The sequence below is a fragment of the Danio rerio genome, chromosome 1 (assembly GCF_052040795.2).
Source record: "Danio rerio strain M-AB ecotype USA chromosome 1, GRCz13ab, whole genome shotgun sequence".
NCBI lineage: Eukaryota > Metazoa > Chordata > Actinopteri > Cypriniformes > Danionidae > Danio > Danio rerio.
In genome coordinates this window covers 49,751,483-49,772,586 of record NC_141021.1, presented here as the reverse complement: position 1 = coordinate 49,772,586, position 21,104 = coordinate 49,751,483, and the positions used below count along the sequence as shown (strand labels likewise).

Below are 21,104 nucleotides of genomic sequence, written 5' to 3'. Positions count from 1 at the left end.
GCATAGGTCACCTCTGGACATACCACGACTACAGCCAAGCCTGTGATACAGAATACTGAGAACATCTGCCAAATATGAGAACGGGACAGACACTGAAAGAGTAAGAGCGTAAAACTGCATGAGAAGAAACAATCAAATCATTGTTTCCCATGAACTCTCTCAAATTCGCTTTGACTTAATTGGCATGTTTAAATGTAACAGGTAAATTCCATTCGTGCTTTGTAACATCTAAACAGTGAAAATAAATCAATGCCAAACTAAATTTTTGGTCTTATACTATGCAACCCCCAATGCCATAGTGAAAGGGTGTTGTTGTTTAGCAAGTTGCTACGTGGTTGCTTCTTGCTCTATAGAGTACAATATCTATAATGTCTTGTTTCCACTGTGCGTTATGGTTCAGTACGGTACAGTTCGGTTCCCCCAGATCAGGCTTGCGTTTCTACTGCCCAACAGTACCTTTACTTGATAGGTGTAGTTTATGCTAGAAGATTGCGATAAATGTCATTCTTGTTTGTAGAAGAAAGACTATTGAAAGACGAAATTTTACAAAGTTCTTTCATGTTTTTATTTTAGAGGTAACATGTAAAGAGAAAGAGCAAGTTTTCTGTGTGTTCACACCGAAGGTGGTGAGATTGTCAAAGGTCGTTCTGGCCACCCTGGCAACAACGCTGTCTGCCTTCAGCTCCGGCGGCAAGAGCGTCAAAATTCGCTACATTGATCTCGTATTTAAAGGGGCTAATGCAGCATATCATATCAGTTACATTCCCGCATAAAACATGCTTTCTAGAGTGAAAATGCTGCATACTTTTTATTAAATTTATTTAACAATGGAAGATCAAGTTGCATGTGGTGTGGCTTTGCTACACTTAATTATCCAATGTGTCCATATGTCTGGAATATCTTGAAGCAGCAATACGGTTTTGTATTGTCGCATGAGATTCACAAAAGTTCAGTGGCTGTGTTCTCTGGTCTCGTCTCAAGCGGTGGACTTCTATATTCTGATTATTTGCCGCATCATAGCTCATTACCATCAAGTTGAATTAATTTCAACTCTATGCGCCCACACTTCCTCACCGCCGACTCCTATTGAAAATGAATGACTTCCGACTACTTTGACGCTCTCGCCTCTTTCGGTGTGAGCGTACATTTAGTTTGAGCTTGGAGCGACTTGGTTTTGGTTCACTGTCGTAAATATATTTTGTTGCAATGTTTTGGCTGTGTATTAGGACAGGGCACTTTGGCCTAAAATTAAAATCTCCATTAATTGGACATTTTACTTTCATTATGATTAATAAACAATTAAATTTTTGTTGTTGTTGTTGTTGTTGTTTTTTTGCCTCATCGTTCACTGACATATTTAGTAAATATGCCACATATTACAAGTAGGCCCGTCACAATATGTTTTTTTGTTGTTGTATGATATATTGCACTAAAATACATTGCGATAAACAACATTATTGTCATTTTAAGACTATTTTATGCCACTCATTATATAATGCCAAAATGACAATATAATAGCATTACAGAGAAAGTACACTCTTCCAAAGAACAGATCATATTTTATTCTTAAGACCATTTCATTTAATTATAGTTATTTAAAAAATGTAATAAGTAGGCATTGGATTCAGAGTTTGAAAATGCGTATCCTAAATAAACAATAATATAAGTTAACACACATGTGCAAGGAGTAACACAGGCTGCGATATCTGCTACCAGATCTATTTTCAGTTTTCAGGCACCCACATAAAAATATACTATAGTAATTTATAGTAAATACTATAGTGTTTTTAACACTGACGACTTTTATGTATGGGTGATATAAATTGCATCACCAAAAATGATTGAGGTTATGGCCATGAGTTGTGTGATAAGTCGATATACTGATTTTTGTGACAGGTCTAATTACATGTAAGATTTTTGAATGAAGGGTGCATTACTTAGTTTTCTTCAATAAGCTTAAAATCAACACCATCTACAATCTACAATTATTTATTAAACCTCAATATTAAACAACTGAAATTAGAACACAATTTGCCTAAAACCAACAGACACTTTTTTTCTTATAAAGAAGTGAAAATAAATCAGTTGCATATATATATATATATATTTGAGAGTGCGAAATAAGTTGTGCACGAACAGCGGATATCGGCACCTGAGCAAAGAGATTCGCAGTGAATGCGCTCAACTTGTATCACTGCACTCACAACACTTGAAATAACACTATAGAGATCATATCTGGGCGAAGCAGTGGCGCAGTAGGTAGTGCTGTCGCCTCATAGCAATAAGGTCGCTGGGTCGAACCTCGGCTGAGTTGACCTTTCTGTGTGGAGTTTGCATGTTCTCCCTGCATTCGCGTGGGTTTCCTCCGGGTGCTCCGGTTTTCCCCACAGTCCAAAGACATGTGGTACAGGTGAATTGGGCAGGCTAAATTGTCCGTAGTGTATAAGAGCGTGTGTGAATGTGTGTGGAAATGGGTTGCGGCTGAAAGGGCATCCGTTGCGTAAAAACTTGCTGGATAAGTTGGTGGTTCATTCCGCTGTGGCGACCCCGGATTAATAAAGGGACTAAGCCGACAAGAAAATGAATGAACGAAGATCAGATCTGGCTGCAAAGTGCTCAACATTTTTCAGTTCAGCGGGGTCACGTGACACATGATTCAGTAGGGAAAGTAATAAAAAATATTAATATGAAGCTGGTTTCTAAATGTCGATTTCGGTTACTTTTTGATTAATCGCCCAGCCCTACTGTGTATTTAAAAATGAACATTTAAAATACACTCAACTTCTTGCATATGCTGGTGACAGTTCTCTGTAAACAAATCAGCTCCATATCTAGCTTCATCCTTTTGGATACCATATTTTTGTGCTGGCTACTCTAAGAAAAGGGGCACCAAAAAGCGGTACTGTACAGTTCGCTACTTGGTACCTTTGCCAGTGGAAATGGACATAAATGCACACTGTACTGTACTCTACCAATCCATACCTATCAGTGAAAATGAGCCTTAATATTTTGGTCAAATAATAGAAATCAGTTATAAATGAGGACAGAATCTTTGTGTTTTAACCACCAGGAGGAAATACACACAAGTTACAATTACTCACTCTCTCTAAGGTCATTACAAAACCCATACAACAACATATATATTTTAATATGATTGTTAATTTCATGAAGTTGCAGTGAAGAGCAATAGAGCTATCCTTCATGAATAATGCAAATGCACCAACTGTGCAATAAATCCCAAATCTCCAGAAGCCAAACAATAACAACATTATTCTTTGGAGCAAATATTTTTGTGTGAATTGGTTGAGGTAGTTCACAAAAACAGGCTGCACAGTCCATTCATAGAACTCCATTTCTGGTTAAACTAAATCCCTGAATGAAATCAAAATGAAATGACTGACTTTAAGACAGCAGAATTTTGATTGTTTAGTACATGACTACATTTAAGATGACTTTACACCCTAGTATGTCTATTATTTTACAAACAATTTCTCTTTTTGTTTAGCATTGTAAAAAGTATGGAATATTTGGGCTTATAATTTCTTATTAGGGATCAAACCTCAAACGATTTCTGGTATTAGTTATAGATGTAATACAATTTAAAAATCTCTTGTGTCAAGCATAAGGAACTGTAGTAAAATCAAAATCAATTATTACCCCTAATATCAACTAATTAGGCTGTTTTGCTCCTTAATGACCTCAAACAAATGATCCGAGTCTACCATCAGCCAAAACAAGAGTTTTGTAAAGACACAGTATGGAGTTAGAAGTATGAATTAAAGAGGAAGGCCTGAAAAATGTAAAACAAGACAGTCTGTGCATTGCACTACAGCCTTACCTTGAATACCCCTCAGGATTCAGACTCCCCTGTTCTCCCTCATCTGAAGAGTGAGTGTAAATAATTTCCACTGTAAATAGTGTCTGAATTTCTGTGCGCCTCCTCCTGTAGATTAAACTAGTGAGCTCAGGAGATCACAGACTCTATCCTTACACCTGTAGAGAAAAAAAGAAGAGGTTCAGAGTCCGACCACAAGCCTGCACATAACCACAGAAGATCTGAAGACTAGATGGTTGTGTGATGTTATTTAGCATTTATTTTGGGTGAACTAGTAGCACTCAGGTTGTGTATTAGTTCTAAAAGTAATGATGAGCTTTCATGGAAAGTGACTGCAAAATTGAGACCATTTTTAAAAGGAAAAGCACCAAATAATCGCAGGGCAGTTCAGAAACCACGATTCAATAAAGAAAAACCCAACTGTTCTCGAATGTCACAGTATGCAATATTTCAGAAACCTCCTAATAAGTTTAGAGTCGGGATTCTCTTCTGCACAGTGACCTGGGACAAATATTGGGCATTATTGCTGAATGCTGTGGTGAGGTGAAGCCAAAACGGATAAAATGCTTACTAGAAAAAAAATCCAAAAAACACAAAACTTTCCCTCTATCCAATCATTCTAACGAACTTCACCACATGCCAATTCTTAACAAAATCCAACCAAACCTACAATAGCAATTACATGACTCACTTTGTGGACAGGTACAACAAGGATTCCTTTCTCTAAACACACACACACACACACACACATTCTTACTAGTTAAGAAGTTTGGGTTAGATTTCAATAGTGTCAGGAAAGTCTACAACACAGATGCCCAAACTAGGGCCCATGAGCCAAAGTTGGCCCATAGTAAGCTTTGATTTTGCCCACCATCCCATCTGAGAGGAAGGAAAGAATGATGAGGATGGTTTTGAGATTTTTAATTAAAATTTAAAAGTAACCCTATTTTTGTCTGGTTTCCTTGCCTTATTATTAAAAGCTAACTGATATTAAATGTTTCAATCAAATGGAGTAAATTAATCATATTTTGGTTAAATGTACATACTGTCACTGGACAAAGCAGAGACTTCGGTGAGCAAATCAAGGAAAAGGCAGATTCTGCTTAGCTAGTTTCAGCATCGAACTCCACTGTGTATGTATACTTCAAAGTGAAAACAAGATTACAAGAGTCAAGACTCTTCTCTAGTTACATTGTGTATTAAGATTGATGGAAATTGAAAGGTTACATATTTCTAGGTGAATATGGCTACTATACTCTATACCAGAGATGCCCAAACTAGGGCCTATGGTAACCTTTACCAAACCTTGGTAACCTTTACCAAAGTTGTCCCAGTGGTAACCTTTAATTTGGCCCACCATCCCATCTGAGAAGAGAGAGAGAATGATGGGGTGGTTTTGGGATTTAATTCAATCAGTTCAAAGTTGATGCAACCGTTTGTTTGTTTGATTTGTTGTTAAGAGCTAACTGAAATTAAATGTTTCAATTAAATGATGTAAATTAATCAGATTTTGTTTAAATGTACATACTGTCACCTGACAATTTAGAGACGTTGATGAGCAAATCAAGTCAAAGGCAGACTCTGCTTGACAAGTGTATTCAGCATCGAACTCCACTGTGTTATAAATGTGACGGTTTATGATTTTAATGCAATCGGTTATTTATAAAACGTTGTACTGAATTAGATAATACAATTTAAAGTGATTTTTTGTTTGTTTTAAAATGTTATGGGATAAATTAGTAACTTGCTCAAGGCAAATTAATGTAATATAGATTGGTATATTCACCTCCCCACAGCTCTTAATGGTTTTTGACCCTTCATACCAAAGAGTTTGGGCACCCCTGGTCTACAAGATTAGCAAAGTACATTCAGGATTGAATCTGAGGTAAACATGCTTTTTTTTAGTGTTGCGAAGTACAAATGACACTAGAAAGAGGTGCTTAGGTTCCCAAACACACAGTAGTTACATTATAAGACTGTATTTAATAAAAGAGTCTGTATATTAAAGGTCAGCCCTTACCAAGAAAAAACACTGCAATTTATTAGCTCTAACAGCATACAGTGGGCATGCAATCTGTGCCTTTACTCTTGATCATAAAAAAAAGATGTGAATAATAAACATAATTCTTCATTGATATTTAAATCGTAATCTTATGCCAAGTATTAATAACTTTAAAATGCTATATAGACGTCGGGCCTTTAATGTTCATACATAATGCACTTAAAATCACTCAAGTTAATATCAGGGTAACCAGAGGTTGTAATACCTATAAATAAAGCATTCAAGGATATACATTCTTACTTGGCAAACCACCACACCCAACAAACATGGGTTTTCCTTTTGAATAAAATCATAAATATGCAGAGTATGAGAGTTCCTTGACTGTGACAACCTTAACAAGCCTAATTTAAGTGCAAAGCCAAAACTCCCAGAAGCCATAACCGTTTTAACAACCTTCTGAAAAAGATGAAACTCCAAAAAAATCCCTTGGTTGCTTATGTTTTTGCCCATTTGTGATCCACCCTGCTGTGTGCAGGCCTGGGCAGAGTTAACTAGCCTCTCTCGAGTAACCCAACACAGATACCTGCACACAGAGGAAGCTAATAGGCAACAAAACACCATTTATATCTGCAGCAGAGCTGCGTATCACGTTCAGCTGGATATACGGTTTCAAAACGAGGGTTTTAGCAACACTGGAAGAAAAGTAAATGGGGTTTGATGTAACAATGGAGAGCTGTAAAAACACGCAGCGGCGGCCTCAAGAACTTCCTTGTAACCTGGTGGATTCCCTGAGAGGACAAAAACGAGGAAAAGTTGGGGACGCGAAGAAGTTAACAAAAACAGCAAGCGTGTTTTAAAAGCATTATGTATGGGGATAATGAATGTTTCTTAAATGAAGTTTGGAGACTTTTTGCGATTAAAAGTTTGTATTCAGAGAGGGAAAACCGCGGGGTGGGAAAAACAAGCTTCCTTTAGCATCTCCAGCCATAAAGGCATTAGCGAGAAAGTTATACGTGCCTTGCTATCAATGCATATTGATGAATGGGAAGCTATAACACATCCAATTTCAGTTAAATATAAAGTTTTAAAGCATACGGTCTAAATACGAGCAGTTCTTTGAACATTCCTGTGTAGATTTCAATGGGAGCAAGGCCAATCGAGCATGGAAGAAAAAGTAGGAACGAAAGCAAAACAAATCTTACCCATGTTGAGCACGGCAACAGCAAATATTCCACACAAAGCACTTTTCCCATTGCATTTGCAACTGATATACAAAAAAATTAAGGCTCCGCGAATTCCATTCCCCAAAAAAAGTGAAGTTATTCCACAAGCGAGCGCGTTCCCCTCATTATAATCCTAGAGGTATCCCATTTTCCAAAGAACAAAAAATCAAGAGCATGGATGCCCGAGCCTTCTCGCTAACAAAGGGCTCCGACAATCCAAGGTAAAAACCCAAAGAATCGGTGTAGGGGGAAAAAATCTCAGCTCCGGACTACAAATGGCCAAACGGCTGATCCAAGACGTCCCAAACTTGTGCAGCCCTTTTTTCTCTCTCAAAGAAGTTGTTCCTGTTTCGCCAAAGCTTGGGGGAGGGGAGCTGTTTTATCAAGCTCCTGGCCAAAGAGAGAGAGGGAGAGCTTAAAATCATGCAGGCTCTTGTGTGCTAGAGATCCACTAGAATAAACGCTTTAAATCAAGTCTGCGGTGTATTTGTAGAGCGAGTGATAGGCGTTAAAAATAGCAGTGGATCAAATAATAACCGCAGCTGGCAGCAGCGACACAAAGATCTCATACGAGGATCAACGACAGTCCTTATAGACAATATATCGGACCACTTGTGTCTGTTTCTTTTGTCAAATCGATACTTTGTGATTTTACATGCGAAAACGATTCATTATTTCCTTTATCATTTGGAATGCTTTTCTCTTACAGCGGTTGGGGAAAGCCGCTATATTTTAATAGTGAAAAGTGTGCGGTTGGAAAAACACGGAGGGGTGTCCGGTTCGGTGCGACGGGGCTTCGCGAGCGATTCACTCGCCGCAAAACGTGCTAGTCATTGCATTTCCTTACGAAACAAGAGTGATTAAAATAGCTTACGGCACTAAACATGGCTTCCCCCATCAGAAATGAGCGACTGCTGCTGGTGTGTGCTCGCTTCCCCCCTGCTTTGATCCGGCCGGATGGTTCAGTCCATATTGTAATAAGTAGCAATTCTAGGTCAGGTTGACTAGCCATTGAATACAGTGAGCGACGGCGGAGATCAATTCAAGCGGCTGTGCTCCGAATTCACCCGCAATGATTTGTCGACCAGATGTAGGTATTGGCTTATCAGTGCAAGGAAGAGCTCACTGGTGTAGTAAAGACATGTTGAATCGTGGTTAACAGCTGTTATCTCAAGAGTGAGACATGAGAGGTGTCAAAATATGAAATTATAGTCACATTTCTTTACATTTAAGTGGGTGAGGATGCTAGGCAAACAATATATGCCATGGAAAATTCTTGTTGGTGATCCCAGTTGTAAAAGCAACAAACAACAGTTTGAAAGGAAAATCATGGTTTGGGGTTACATTCAATAAGGGGGTGTGCAAGAGATCTGCAGAGTTGACGACAATATCATCAGCGTGAGGTATCAAGACATTCGTGCTGCCCATTAGATTATAAAACAGAGTAGAGGGCAAATTCAATTATCTTAATGAACTTTGGGAGTCCTGCGATTTATTAATAAGTTATTTGAGTCATTGCAGAGATTTAACTCTTTTTTTCATTGCACCATGACTTTATATTCTATACTGGACATTATTTCTGTAAAGTGACAAGACTTTTGTCCTAGCAAAGCCAGTCCTTACAGTCCTAATTAAATAATGAAAAATAAAGGCATGATCATATTTTATTTTGGTAAAATATGCCCAATCTAGAGGCCTTTGCCTTTCACTGAAGCCACTTCTGATACCAAATGATCAACTAGTAGTCAAGATACACTACGGCCAATTTAGTTTAATTAATTCATCTGTACCGCATGTCTTTGAAAAGTGGGGGGAAACCGGAGTATCTGGAGGAAATCCATTCAAAGAACTCCACACAGAAATGCGAACTGACCCAGCCAGGACTCGAACCAGTGACCTTCTTGCTGTGAGGTGACAGTGCTAACCACTGAGCCACCCTGTCGCCTAAGTGGCAAATCTCTATTCTAAACAAGCAGTAATCTACCGCTCTCCCTCATAAAGCTAATAAAATGAACTGAAACTGCAATTCATCAAAAGGCCACTGGGGCTGGCTTTAAAACAGAGCAAACTTCTACTGATTCCAGTGTTAAAATGCCCACATTTACAGCAGAAAAAAAGGTGTTTACAGCCTTGTACAAAAATAATTTTGGTGTAATTAGCTAATATTATGCTTTATGACAACTGTGAAGGGGCTAATTTTTTATTTTTATTTATCCATTTAATTTATATTAAGTCTTAAAATTATACATAATTAAGGTATGCAATGTGTGTGTGTGTGTGTGTGTGTGTGTGTGTGTGTGTGTGTGTGTGTGTGTGTGTGTGTGTGTGTGTGTGTGTGTAGATGGATGGATGGATGGATGGATGGATGGATGGATGGATGGATGGATGGATGGATGGATGGATGGATGGATAGATAGATAGATAGATAGATAGATAGATAGATAGATAGATAGATAGATAGATAGATAGATAGATAGATAGATAGATAGATAGATAGATAGATAGATAGATAGATAAAAGAAAATCAAACACTGGGAATCTCAAAACACTTTTGTCAGAGGAACTACTTTCTTCCGCAATTCATTTTTCTGCAGCTGACGTCAGAACAGCAGAAGCCATTGCTGATTCACCCTTGTCACTTTAGAGCTAGTGTTTGAATGATTCTCTAGCGCAGGGGTCACCAAACTTGTTTATGGAGGGCCGGTGTCCTGCAGATTTTAGCTCCAACCCTAATTAAACACACCTGAACAAGCTAATCAATGTCTTACTATACTTGAAACATCCAGGCAGGTGTGTTGAGGCAAGTTGGAGCAAAACCCTGCAAATACACCGGCTCTCCAGGACCAAGATTGGTGACCCCTGCTCTAGCGTAATGTCTAAAGTGAAGACAAAACAGGTGATTTTGCTGACATTTTAGGATTATAGGGCTGAAATGCCATCAGTCTGCAGAAATATCTCCCAGCATTTTTCTCTTAGGGCTTATTATGCGGTCTCTGTTGCCATCTTGTAGATGAACATCGTCAGCCGTCTTTGCTCAAAGACAGGCTTATGGTTGTGCCGATGTGCTGTTTCTCAGAAATTTTAAATATTTTAAAACAGGCACTATCCTTATAAATAAACTGCATAGTTGCAATCTAAACAACTATATTCTCGCATAAAACGCCTCAAAAGTACATTATGTTGCCCAACAGCTGCAATATTTGTCAAAATGTAGAGTGTCCTCTGCTTGTCACTGTATGTGGCAGGAGTAATACACAAGAGTGAAAAAGCGGTACGAGTACTTTTACTGGCAGAATATCGCACGACTATCAGCCAATCAGGTTCAAGAACCAGACAGAACTGTTGTAAAAATGTACACACACAAAATCTTACTGTTGCAAAATGTCTTTATCAGTGCTTTTTATTTTTTAATTTTTGATGAATGTGAAAATGTTTTCTAACAAAACACACAGCCACAAGTGTTGAAATTGTATTAATAATTCAGCATTATTTAACAGAAAACATAGCAAGCATATAACCCAAGACTTTTGTCCATTTTTAAGGCGCATAGTTCATGTAAAACACGTACACACAACACATACACTACAGGTCCACCAATCTTTCCCCAAATCTTTTGCTGATCCCCTGTTTAAATGTCATTTGGAGACACATAATCCTTATATCACCCCATTCCGCTGAGACACTCCGGCAACAAAACCTCTTATGGAGGCAAAACAAAAGAGCGGCAGAATACAAAAGGATTTCATAAGCATATGCTGAGCGTGAGAGCAGAACTATATATTTACTTATTTAAACAACAAGAAATTGCTATTTATTCAAGCCTGAAATAGAGAGCGAGAGGGGACTGAAATACATTTCTCCTAATTTTTTGACGACAACAAAACAATAACTAGAGTGTGAGAGCTCAAAGGTGACAGTAGCTGTTGTTCACACTACAGAATATTAAATGCTGAGGAAGAAGAAAGGTGAGACTCATGGGATTGAATGCACTTGCTGGCAATCCAATCCTGAGCTGACAGTACCACCAGCAAACCCAAGCGATTCCACCGCCCCGTTTCTGAGGGCTGGCTAAAAACAACAGCACAAGATTCTCTTTCCGTCCTGGGGTGTACTCAATTCCCCATGATGTTAGCAATTGCTTTCTCGCTTTTTACCCACTGCTGAGTCCCGAACTGGGTCCCCCCAGGTAACAAAGGAGAGGAAAACCGACGATCTGTTGCCTTTTCCTCCAGCAGTGATACGTACAAACAGTGCTTCCCTGCTGATAGAAAGGAAATGTATTAACTCCCTTCCAGGAGAGAGAAAAAACACATAACAGTGTCTTACTGGAGTAAGCTTTTACCTCTCTGTGCTCCATAAAGGAGAGAACAGGGACTGATGAGTCTGTTTACATACTTTAGTGTGCTCAACTGAGCTTTTCTAGTAAATAAACACTGCCGTAGAGAAGTCAGAGCTAATTTCGTGTCATTGATATACTATAGTTATTATATTATAGTTATATTTCATTGTCTTTTTTATTATTAGTTTTTTTTGTCAGTTCATAATAGTTATTGTCTTTTATTCCAGTTTGAGTTATTTTAGCACTTCAGGTTAAATAAAATTATGTTAAAGGGGACATACTTTATCACTTTTTTTAAGATTTAGGATAAGTCTTTTGTGTCTCCAGAATGTAAAGTTTCAGCTCTAAACACCTATCAGATTATTTATTAAACCTTTCGGAATATTGGATTTTCTGCTCTGAACACAGTGTAGCTGTTTTTGTTGCCTGTTGTCTCCGCCCACTGTTCCCACATGCCTGTCAGAGTGTGCCTCAATCTCCGCATCGGCTGCATCAGATAATCCGCACAGTGACAGACATAAGGGAAGCAGATCTCACGTGACGATTGTGAGAAATACAACAGTGAGAAGTATGTATCTGTTGTGGAGTTAATTCAAGCCTTTCTGCAATGATGAGTCACACACAATGTTGTTACAAAGTTCACAAACACACACAGACACACACACACACACAGCGCGTGTTTAACTTTGCACTGCTTTTGCATGGCAAACGCTCTACTTTTTTCCACAACTCTCCCACTCTCTTCATGTTCATCGACAATACTCGCCCCTAGAGGTGTGAACCTACACTGGTCTCACAGTTCGGTTCGGTTACAATTACTTTCTTCTGCAACTCCCCAACCTACTTCATGTTTGTCCGCAATACTGCCCACCCCGCTCTTACTTTCTTCCGCAACTCCCCAACCCTCTTCACATTCATCCGCAATACTCCCTGCCTCTCTCTTTACTTTCTTCCGCAACTCCTGAGCCCTCTTCATGTTTGTCCGCAATACTCCCTGCCCCGCTCTTTACTTTCTTCCGCAACTCCCCAACCCTCTCCATGTTCGTCCTCAATACTCGCCGCCCTGCTCTTTACTTTTCCTCTGGTAACATGCCGGATCCGTTACCCCGATCTGTTCGCAACCTCGCAATTTACAAACAAGCACTGGACTTTGGTGATAAAGACAGTAAAATTGCAACAATTTATTACAAACATCCACTGTTTTAAACACTTTTTAAACTTGTAAAACTCATTCTTGATCACATTTGATGATGATTGATGATCACAGAGAGCTGAATTCTTTTAATCGCAGTTGCTTTGCGCATATTCTGTGTTGTTGATATGATTATACATGGGTTACTATGGAGAAATGTTAACATGTGGCTGTCAATCAATTCGGTGGGCGGGGAAGCCGTAGTCGTACATCACAGTGCAGTGGGTCTCAAAATGGGAGGGATTTGGTCCTATTTTAACAGAAATTTAAAAATAGAAACTTTTGTTTTTATCTCTCCAATATGACAGTGGACACACAATACCTAAACACAGTTCTGATCTAACAACTTCCAAAACATGATTTTTATCACAGATGCCCTTTAATATTGCTTTGAAAATTAGCTAAATTTTTTCTTCAAAATATTTGGTGTGATTTCAATTCATGATTATTTCATTAAAAGACAAAGATAGTTTTGGTCTTTTGGGTTCACTTGAAGGTTCTCTTAAAAATATTTTCCCTGCAATGCCATAGATTAACTTTAGATTAACCATTCTTAAAAGAGTGTAAAAAACATTTTAAAAATCTAATAAAGCTTGGGGCATAAAACAGCTATTATCAGAGCAACTGCACCTTTATAAAATGATTACCACATAATACTAAAGGCAAACAGGCATTAATGTTACTTTTTAATCCTTAAATGCCATCCTTGTGCTAGAAAATGTCCAAACAATATAGGTGTAAAATGACTAATCTGATTGAGCTTGTATAAAAACAGAGACTGGAGCTGTTGTCATGCACTGCATTATTCATCTATTTTTCCAGCACAAGATGAGATATTTCCTTACATGCATCTGCGTATCTCTCAGCACAGCAGTCTGTTCATTTAAACCCAACCAGTTCACACATAAGAGGCAATATTAAACAGAATAACTCTATTAACATTACAGTATACCTCAATCCGAATAGTAATATTCAATGTGCACTTCAGAAACTGGACTTCCACACATCAACATTTCTCCCGCATGAGAAGACGTTCTTTGCTGGAGGATATGACAAATTAAGCCAACATAACACTATCAGGGATCACTCTTATGTCATTAAGTAATTCACAAACAATTAATTCTGCTAGAATACATAACACATGGATCTGCTGCAAATGCAGTGGTGCAATAATACTGATGTAATAAAGTCGCAGGTGTATGCATCGTACAACCAGTCAGTTGTACGAAGAACCTTCAGATTCAGTATTTCGCTCAGGATGCTAGTCAAAATCTCATTTACTCTATGCAAAATTCACCAACATATGATTAAAGCTGTAGTCACACTGCACTTTTCGCCCCATTCATATGCATGTGAATGCAGGAAATTGGACATGCAAGCTAGTGCAACGAATTTCACATGGTGCAGCATTTGAAATTTCAAGTTTGGTAAATTATCCTGTGATTTTGCATTACATGAATGCGCGAGATCAATTGAAGTTTAAAATGTGAACTCTCTGTGCAGTAATATAAAATATGGAGCATTCGCTCGCTTTATCAGTGTCACATAATCTTGTTTTATCCTGGACTGGACAGCCCAATCACCAGACATGAACATTATTGAGCATGTCTGGGGTAAGATGCAGGAGGAGGCATTGAAGATGACTCCAAAGAATCTTGATGAACTCTGGGAGTCCTGCAAGAACGCTTTCTTTGCCATTTCAGATGACTTTATTAAAAAGTTATTTGAGTCATTGCAGAGATGTATGGATGCAGTCCTCCAAGCTCATGGGAGTCATACACAATATCCATTCTTTTTCCACTGCACCGTGACTTCATATTCTACACTGTAAATTATTTCTAAGTGACAACACTTTTGCAAAGTCAGACCTTACTGTCCTAATTAAAAAATTAAAGCTTGATCATATTTTATTTTTGTCAAATAAGTGTAATTTAAAGGTCTTTGCCTTTCACATAAGTCACTCCTGATACCAAATGATCAACTAGAAGTCAAACTATTTGTTGTTCCTAAAACTTGGATGGACGACAAGACTTTTGTCAGGTAGTGTATGTGAATCAAAAATAATAAAACGTTACATGTGTTCAAGCAAACAATAGCAAAATGTAAAAATAACCCCCCAAAAAGCAGTTGTAAGCATAAAACGATTCATGAAATTGATAGTCTATAGTCATTCTTCAATCAGTTTCTTTTAACCATTTCTTTTAACCCTATATTTTCCCTCTGGTTTTGCTTTTGCGGCATTCCCCCGAGGTCAAATATCAACTACAACTGCTTCAGCTGCATAAAAACCCATAAAGGTGTTTTGAAACGAACAATTACCATGTCATCAGCGTGCCACTTAATACCAAACAATTTAATCAAGCACCATAATTTATTCGCTAATAGCATATCACAGCTCGGAATTAAACAGCGAGTTATCAGAATGAATTTCTGTCTAATTGTTGTTTACAAAATTAAATAACGCCTTTGCTTAACTAGTTTTTTTTTTTTTACTGTGTACTAATTAGGCAAGAAGTGAAATGCTCGAGTGATCATGTGTGAAACACAAACTTTTCTTTTAATTATTATTCAGTTCTGCCAGCGTGAGAGAGCTGTGATCTCTCTTCAACTTTTGGCTGAAGTCTGAAGGAAAGATTTTTTTGGCCGCAGTCATATCCGTCTCGACAGGACAGAAGATCTTTCGACTCTGCGCAAACGTCACAGCAAAACAAACTTCCTTTGCTAGGCCCACGCTCCTCCTTTTTAATTTATTTCTACGATTTTGGCAGCGTGCATAGCTTAGTTGCTTCATCCATCCTCGCCCGTCCTTCTCTCTCTCTCTCTGCGTTTTGTGAATGTTTATTTCCTTCTTGCCACTCTACCCTCCTTCTCCCTTCAACCTTCATCTCATTCGTCTCTGTGTTGCGCACTCTGTCACTGTAATAGGAAACATTTCTCTCTTTCCCTGGTAAACACCCACAGTTTTATGCAGAGAATCAAGAGCAAAAATGCCTCATGTGCTTGGTATAAGTAACACTTTTCGAGGATGTAGTGATTAGCTAAATGTCTACACTGCAAAAAAAAAAATTCTTTCATAACATTTTTGTCTTGTTTCTAGTCCAAATATCTACAAATTCTTAAATCAAGAAGCATTTTGTTAGAAAAGTAAAAGTCTATTTGATTTTATAAATATTATGTCAAAATTACACAAGTTTTTCCTCAAAAAAAAGCTAAATAATCTGCCAATGTGGTATTTGCTTACCTATTTGGCAGATTATTTAGCTTCTTTTAAAGAAAAACTTGCTTAATTTTGACATAATATTTCTAAAAGCGATGCAATTTTTTGGACCTTTCTTGAAAATGTTACTAGGTTAAGGAAGTTTTAGATATTTGGACTAGAAATAACAAAAACTTAAGTAAGAAAAGCGTTTTTTCCTGTGAAACCTCATTTTGTAAGCAATTCAGGTTTGAATCAAGTTCGTTCAGAGGTCAATCTTGATCAATTTTTCTTTTGTGGATTTTAAGAGTTTCATGTCTAAACATTGTAGCATTTTAAGGAATATTGACATCCACATAGAAATGGAAAAACTGGCTTAAAACTAGGGTTGGGTTTTGTTTGGGGTTATTTCGATACCGGTGCAAATCGATACTTTTAAAATGGTACCAGTGCCAAAATGGTACCTGAACCAATACTTTTGAGGCACAAAACTGTTTAAATAATTATAACAAATATTTTAATAATTACAATAAAACAATATAAGTATATATTTATAATACGTTTAAAGTATACATCAATTCATATTTTATATATTTGAATTGCATTAATATATTTATTTTGATCATTTGTTTGTTAAGCCTGAATGCACAATTTACTATTAACATTACATTGGTTTACTGCTAACCTGTGGAAAGGCTGTCAGCAAAACAGTGAACTCCTTTTTTCTAGGGTTGGGGTTTGTGACTATGTTTACATGGACATCAGTGATCTAATAATTTGCCTTAATCTAAATAGGACAATAATATGATTAAGGTGTTTTAATGAGTTACTCTTTAAATGTTTAATTTCATGATTACGTGTTACATGTTATAGCACATAGATCCATTACTCTCATTGCGTCTCCAGGCTCTCCCCCGTTTCCTTCGCAGATTAATGTAATTATAATTTTGAAAATTTTCAAATTTAACTGCAGTTCGGTAGTTTCACTTACATTCAGGAACATTTCATTCATGGTAGACTCTTAATCAGAGTATTGTCTTAATTATATTAAAATCAGAGTATTGGTGTCTATCAAATATTTGACCCGTTCATTTCTTGAGTCTTCGGCTTTAAATCATCTTTTTACTTGCGGCCACCTGATGAACGAATGACTCAAAAACCTGAAGACCCGATGAAAGGTGAACTAATCATTGGTCCTTCGGCTCAGACTGTATCCATTGATTAGGCTTATATGAGACTGTCACTAGCTATGTTTCCATCCACCTATTTTTGTATGCCCATTTTTGAAATGCGCATATAAAAAACAGTTGATGGAAACGCCAAGATTCGCATCAATTTTGAAAATGCGCATAAAAACGTATGCGCATAACTGAGTAGGATAAACTTTTTATTCAACAAGAAAAGATGCGCATAAACTACATGGAAACTAAACAAATTTTTACTAAACAAATTCTAGTATGTGCATTAAAAAAGAGATCATGTGATGATAAAAATGTGTGTGAATGGACAAACCAGCAGGCTGAGCACATTGTAAAACATCTGAAATGTTGTTTTGGTCATTATAAAAAGCCTTAATCATCTTAGTTTTAAAGTTATTATATTAATAATGACCCCCAGAATCAAGAGCATCTGTGCTCCGCGTCTCACGCCTTTAAAAGCCACTGTGTGTTCACTGAGTGTCAGGATTGCCTTCCTAGGCGCAAGTCATTTATTAAATGAAGAAAAGATTCACGCAGCTTCTCTGACTGCAGCAAATTGCAGCAAAGTTTTTACTGTTGATATTTGACACCAGTTAATCAGGAATTTGATTTTGAAAAAAAATAATTTTGTTTGCTCTGACTTGTTGGATGGAAACGCTGCTTTATTCACACGTCTTTTATGGGATATTCCAGTTTTGTGCATAAAGTTAATTCGCATTTTTGGATTGAAACATAGCTACTGTCACAAAAACGAATGACTCAAATTTGAAGACATGCCAGAAGAGGTGAGATGAGGTTATCATAGATAAACACCAGGTAAACAATCAAGAACTATTTTCTTTTTCTTGGTAGCACTGCATTGTATAGTAGCATTCTAGTTGGTCTGTGATCAACATTTTGGCTAGTTGCAGATGTTTGGAAGCATCTCGTAACATTTTAATGTTATTTTGGCAAATTGAATAAAATGACTCAAAAAAACAAAAAAAAGAATTGTTCATCTTTATAAACGCGACTCAAAGTCAAAGTCCAAACGAATGATCCGAACTTCCCATCACTAGCAGCTACGCTTCTTTGTAGATTTTCAAAAGTTAGCTTCACTCACGATCTTGCACAAAAATTCCAATTTAGCCTGTTTAAAGAGTTGCTGCTGTGCTTTTGGTCACCGGTGTCCTCCTTGGCGATGAATATTGTCGTAAAATTCTTTCTATTCAAGTTGCTGGTTGAGAAAAAAGCAGTGGAAAATTCTGGACAGAGACTGCAGTTCACAATAAAACTTCTGTTTTTGCGCTCAATGAAATCAAAGTAAAGTCTGCATCCACTTGAAGAAGCAAGCACTCTTGTCAACAGCTATTTCAGCTCAGCAATTTAAAAGCAAATGCTTATTAACTGACGTTACAGCTAAAAATGTGATTAAAAAAGCAAATATTGTTTTCAACAATCTACATTTGTAACTGAAGTAACGTAAGTAAATGTAATTCATCACATTACTGTGTTTCCTAAAAATGTTATTAGAATACAGCAATGCATTACTGTGGAACAAGTTATACCTAACTCTGTAAGCGAGTAACTAAAGAGCCATTCCAACACCCACACAAGTCTCTCTTGGCCTTTGCCAAAGCTGTGAGATGTTATCTTCCAACCTCGCTAACACAAATGGATGTGCTTGTCCCCTACTAGAAGGTGAGGACTAGACCACCTAGGCTGTGTTGATAGGGGGGTTAATACTTGTCATCTGTTCAGGCAGGTATCTAGTCATTATGTGCCTGCACGTCAGCCCCTATGCCGCATTACAGATGCAGGTGTCTTCTGTCATCTTCACTCAAAATAAAGGTTCAAAAGGGGTTTTTGCTTTCACAATGATGTCTTAGAAGAACAATCTTGGGTTCACTAAACACCCTTAGGTGAGCAACTGTTAAAAGAACATTTATTCATTATAGTAAAAAACATTTTACTACTCGAAAGGATCTTTTCCACCATAATAGAATGTTATAAGAACTTCTGGGAGTGGCACGGTGGAGCAGTAAGTAGTGCTGTCGCCTCACAGCAAGAAGATCACTGGTTCGTTTGGTCTCTGGTTCTTTTTGGAGTTTGCATGTTGCATGGGTTTTGAGCGTTGAAAGGTACTGAAAAATCATACTGAAGTAAAAGTACCATCACTGTATCTGTTGTGAATATTACTCAAAGTATGAGTAGACCTTTCAAAAGTACTTAAGAGTAGTGAGTATTATGCTGTGAAAGGCTAATGCTTTTATATGCAATTTGTGAAATAGTGTAAACGTAACATTCTGTAGTGCATTTAGTTGTTGTCCACCAGGCACACATCCTCATGAGACATTAAGTGAAGTTTAATATAATAAAATAGTTTTGAGAGGAGTACGTGCTCATGATTGACACAGCTGGCTCATATTAGCTAATCACGATTCTCCAATCAAGGGATCCTAAGTTCCTATATTTATCCTCTTTTTCTTTCTACAACTATCATTGTCTTAAAGAAACCCCCCTCCTCCCCTTCTTCCACTTTTATCCAGAATGGACGGCTTGGCGGCCCAGCCGCAAGAATTCCAATGGCTCTGACTCCTTGCAGGAAGTTTACCTTAGCCTCAGCCGATCAGAGATCGTCCTGAGCTCAATCGCCCCTCCCCCCGCAAAGGGAGGTAGCCCTGGACTCGAGGATCCTTTGAGCTCAGGGCTCTCTCCCTGTGACAGCATGCTAAAAGAGCTTTTTGTGAATCATGAGTTAAGTGTGAACTCTTTAATATTAGGTTAGATTTAGTTGGCAACGTCAGGTGACCAAAATTCAATTTCTAGCTAGCATCTAAGGACAACGTTATTTATGATGTCCAATAATGATGTCAAATGATGTTGATATTTGGTTGATTTTAGGTTGTGTTATAAAGTGACCAACATCCATCGTCGAGCCAACATCGTAAATCAACGTCATACTGACGTCAAATACTGGCAACCAAAGTCCAGCGTCTGATAAACGCAATAGTACAACATGAAGCTGTAACATTATTACCTAGATATCTGACGTTGATATTTGGTTGATTTTAGGTTGGACGTGAACACTGATGTCAGCCTGAGGTTGGGTTTTGACGTCAACCTGATTTTCATTTCCACACAAAATGCAACGTCCGCATGACATTAGGATACAATGTCAATCTGACGTCAATTTGACATCTTGTGCCTGCTGATGTTTTGACTGAGGCCATTTCAGTCATCATACAGTAAACATCTGTCATCCGTCATCAGTGACATGCATCCAAACAGTCTCTGGGTCACTCTAAAGATTTTGGACATTATCTTGGACATTTTTAATAGATTCACATGTCCGATGGCCTGGACAAGTGAATTCAACACCCCCCTGGAGATTTACATTTAGCTGTTTATTGTGCAGTTAGTCTTCTGGGCATAATATTCAGACTATATAAGTATATCAGGAGATAATGTGATTTAACCCTTTCTGCATGTCTAGGTTAATATTAACCTCGGCTTGGTTGGCGTTTCTGTGTGGAGTTTGCATGTTCTCCCTGCCTTTGCGTGGGTTTCCTCCGGTGCTCCGGTTTCTCCCACAGTCCAAAGACATGCGGTACAGGTGAAATGGGTAGGCTAAATTGTCAGTAGTGTATGAGTGTGTGTTTGAATGTGTGTGTGGATGTTTCCCAGAGATGGGTTGCGGCTGGAAGGGCATCCACTGCGTAAAAACTTGCTGGATAAGTTGGCGGTTCATTCTGCTGTGGCGACCCTGGATTAATTAAGAGACTGAACCGACAAGAAAATAAATAAATGAATGAATTTAATAGTTGGTGGATACTGGTGGGGACACGTCCCCTCTGTCCATGCTTAATCCACACACTTGACTTTACACCATAACAACCCACCTCATAAAATTATGTTATGTAACACCAACATAGTGCGTCCAAATATCAACTTCAATATAAACAGCCCTCGGAGTAGGTAAGTAAGTATAAGAACTTCTTAGAACCACAGCTGCCAATAAGGAACCTTTATCTTTACCCTTGCATAAATGCCTCAATGCACTGCACTCAAAAGTTTCTGTGGGCAAGAATAGACATCTAAATGTAATAAAAAGCACACAAATTGTCTTTTGGCGTGCT

The 21,104-nt window shown here is 37.9% G+C and overlaps 1 protein-coding gene across 14 annotated transcripts in view; it reads right to left on the bottom strand.

Moving 5' to 3' along the window:
* Positions 1 to 21,104, bottom strand: part of bcl9 (BCL9 transcription coactivator) — a 181,786-nt gene that overhangs the window by 72,185 nt on the left and 88,497 nt on the right. For 6 of the 14 annotated variants that reach the window (XM_087235577.1, XM_087235586.1, XM_087235582.1 and 3 more), the window contains one exon: positions 3,839 to 3,993. The gene's annotated coding sequence lies outside the window, so the exon portion shown is untranslated. Of the gene's footprint in view, positions 1 to 3,838; positions 4,064 to 6,932; positions 7,375 to 7,934; positions 8,013 to 21,104 lie in introns of those variants that run through there. The other 8 variants (XM_087235576.1, XM_087235585.1, XM_087235581.1 and 5 more) reach the window with 3 other exon arrangements.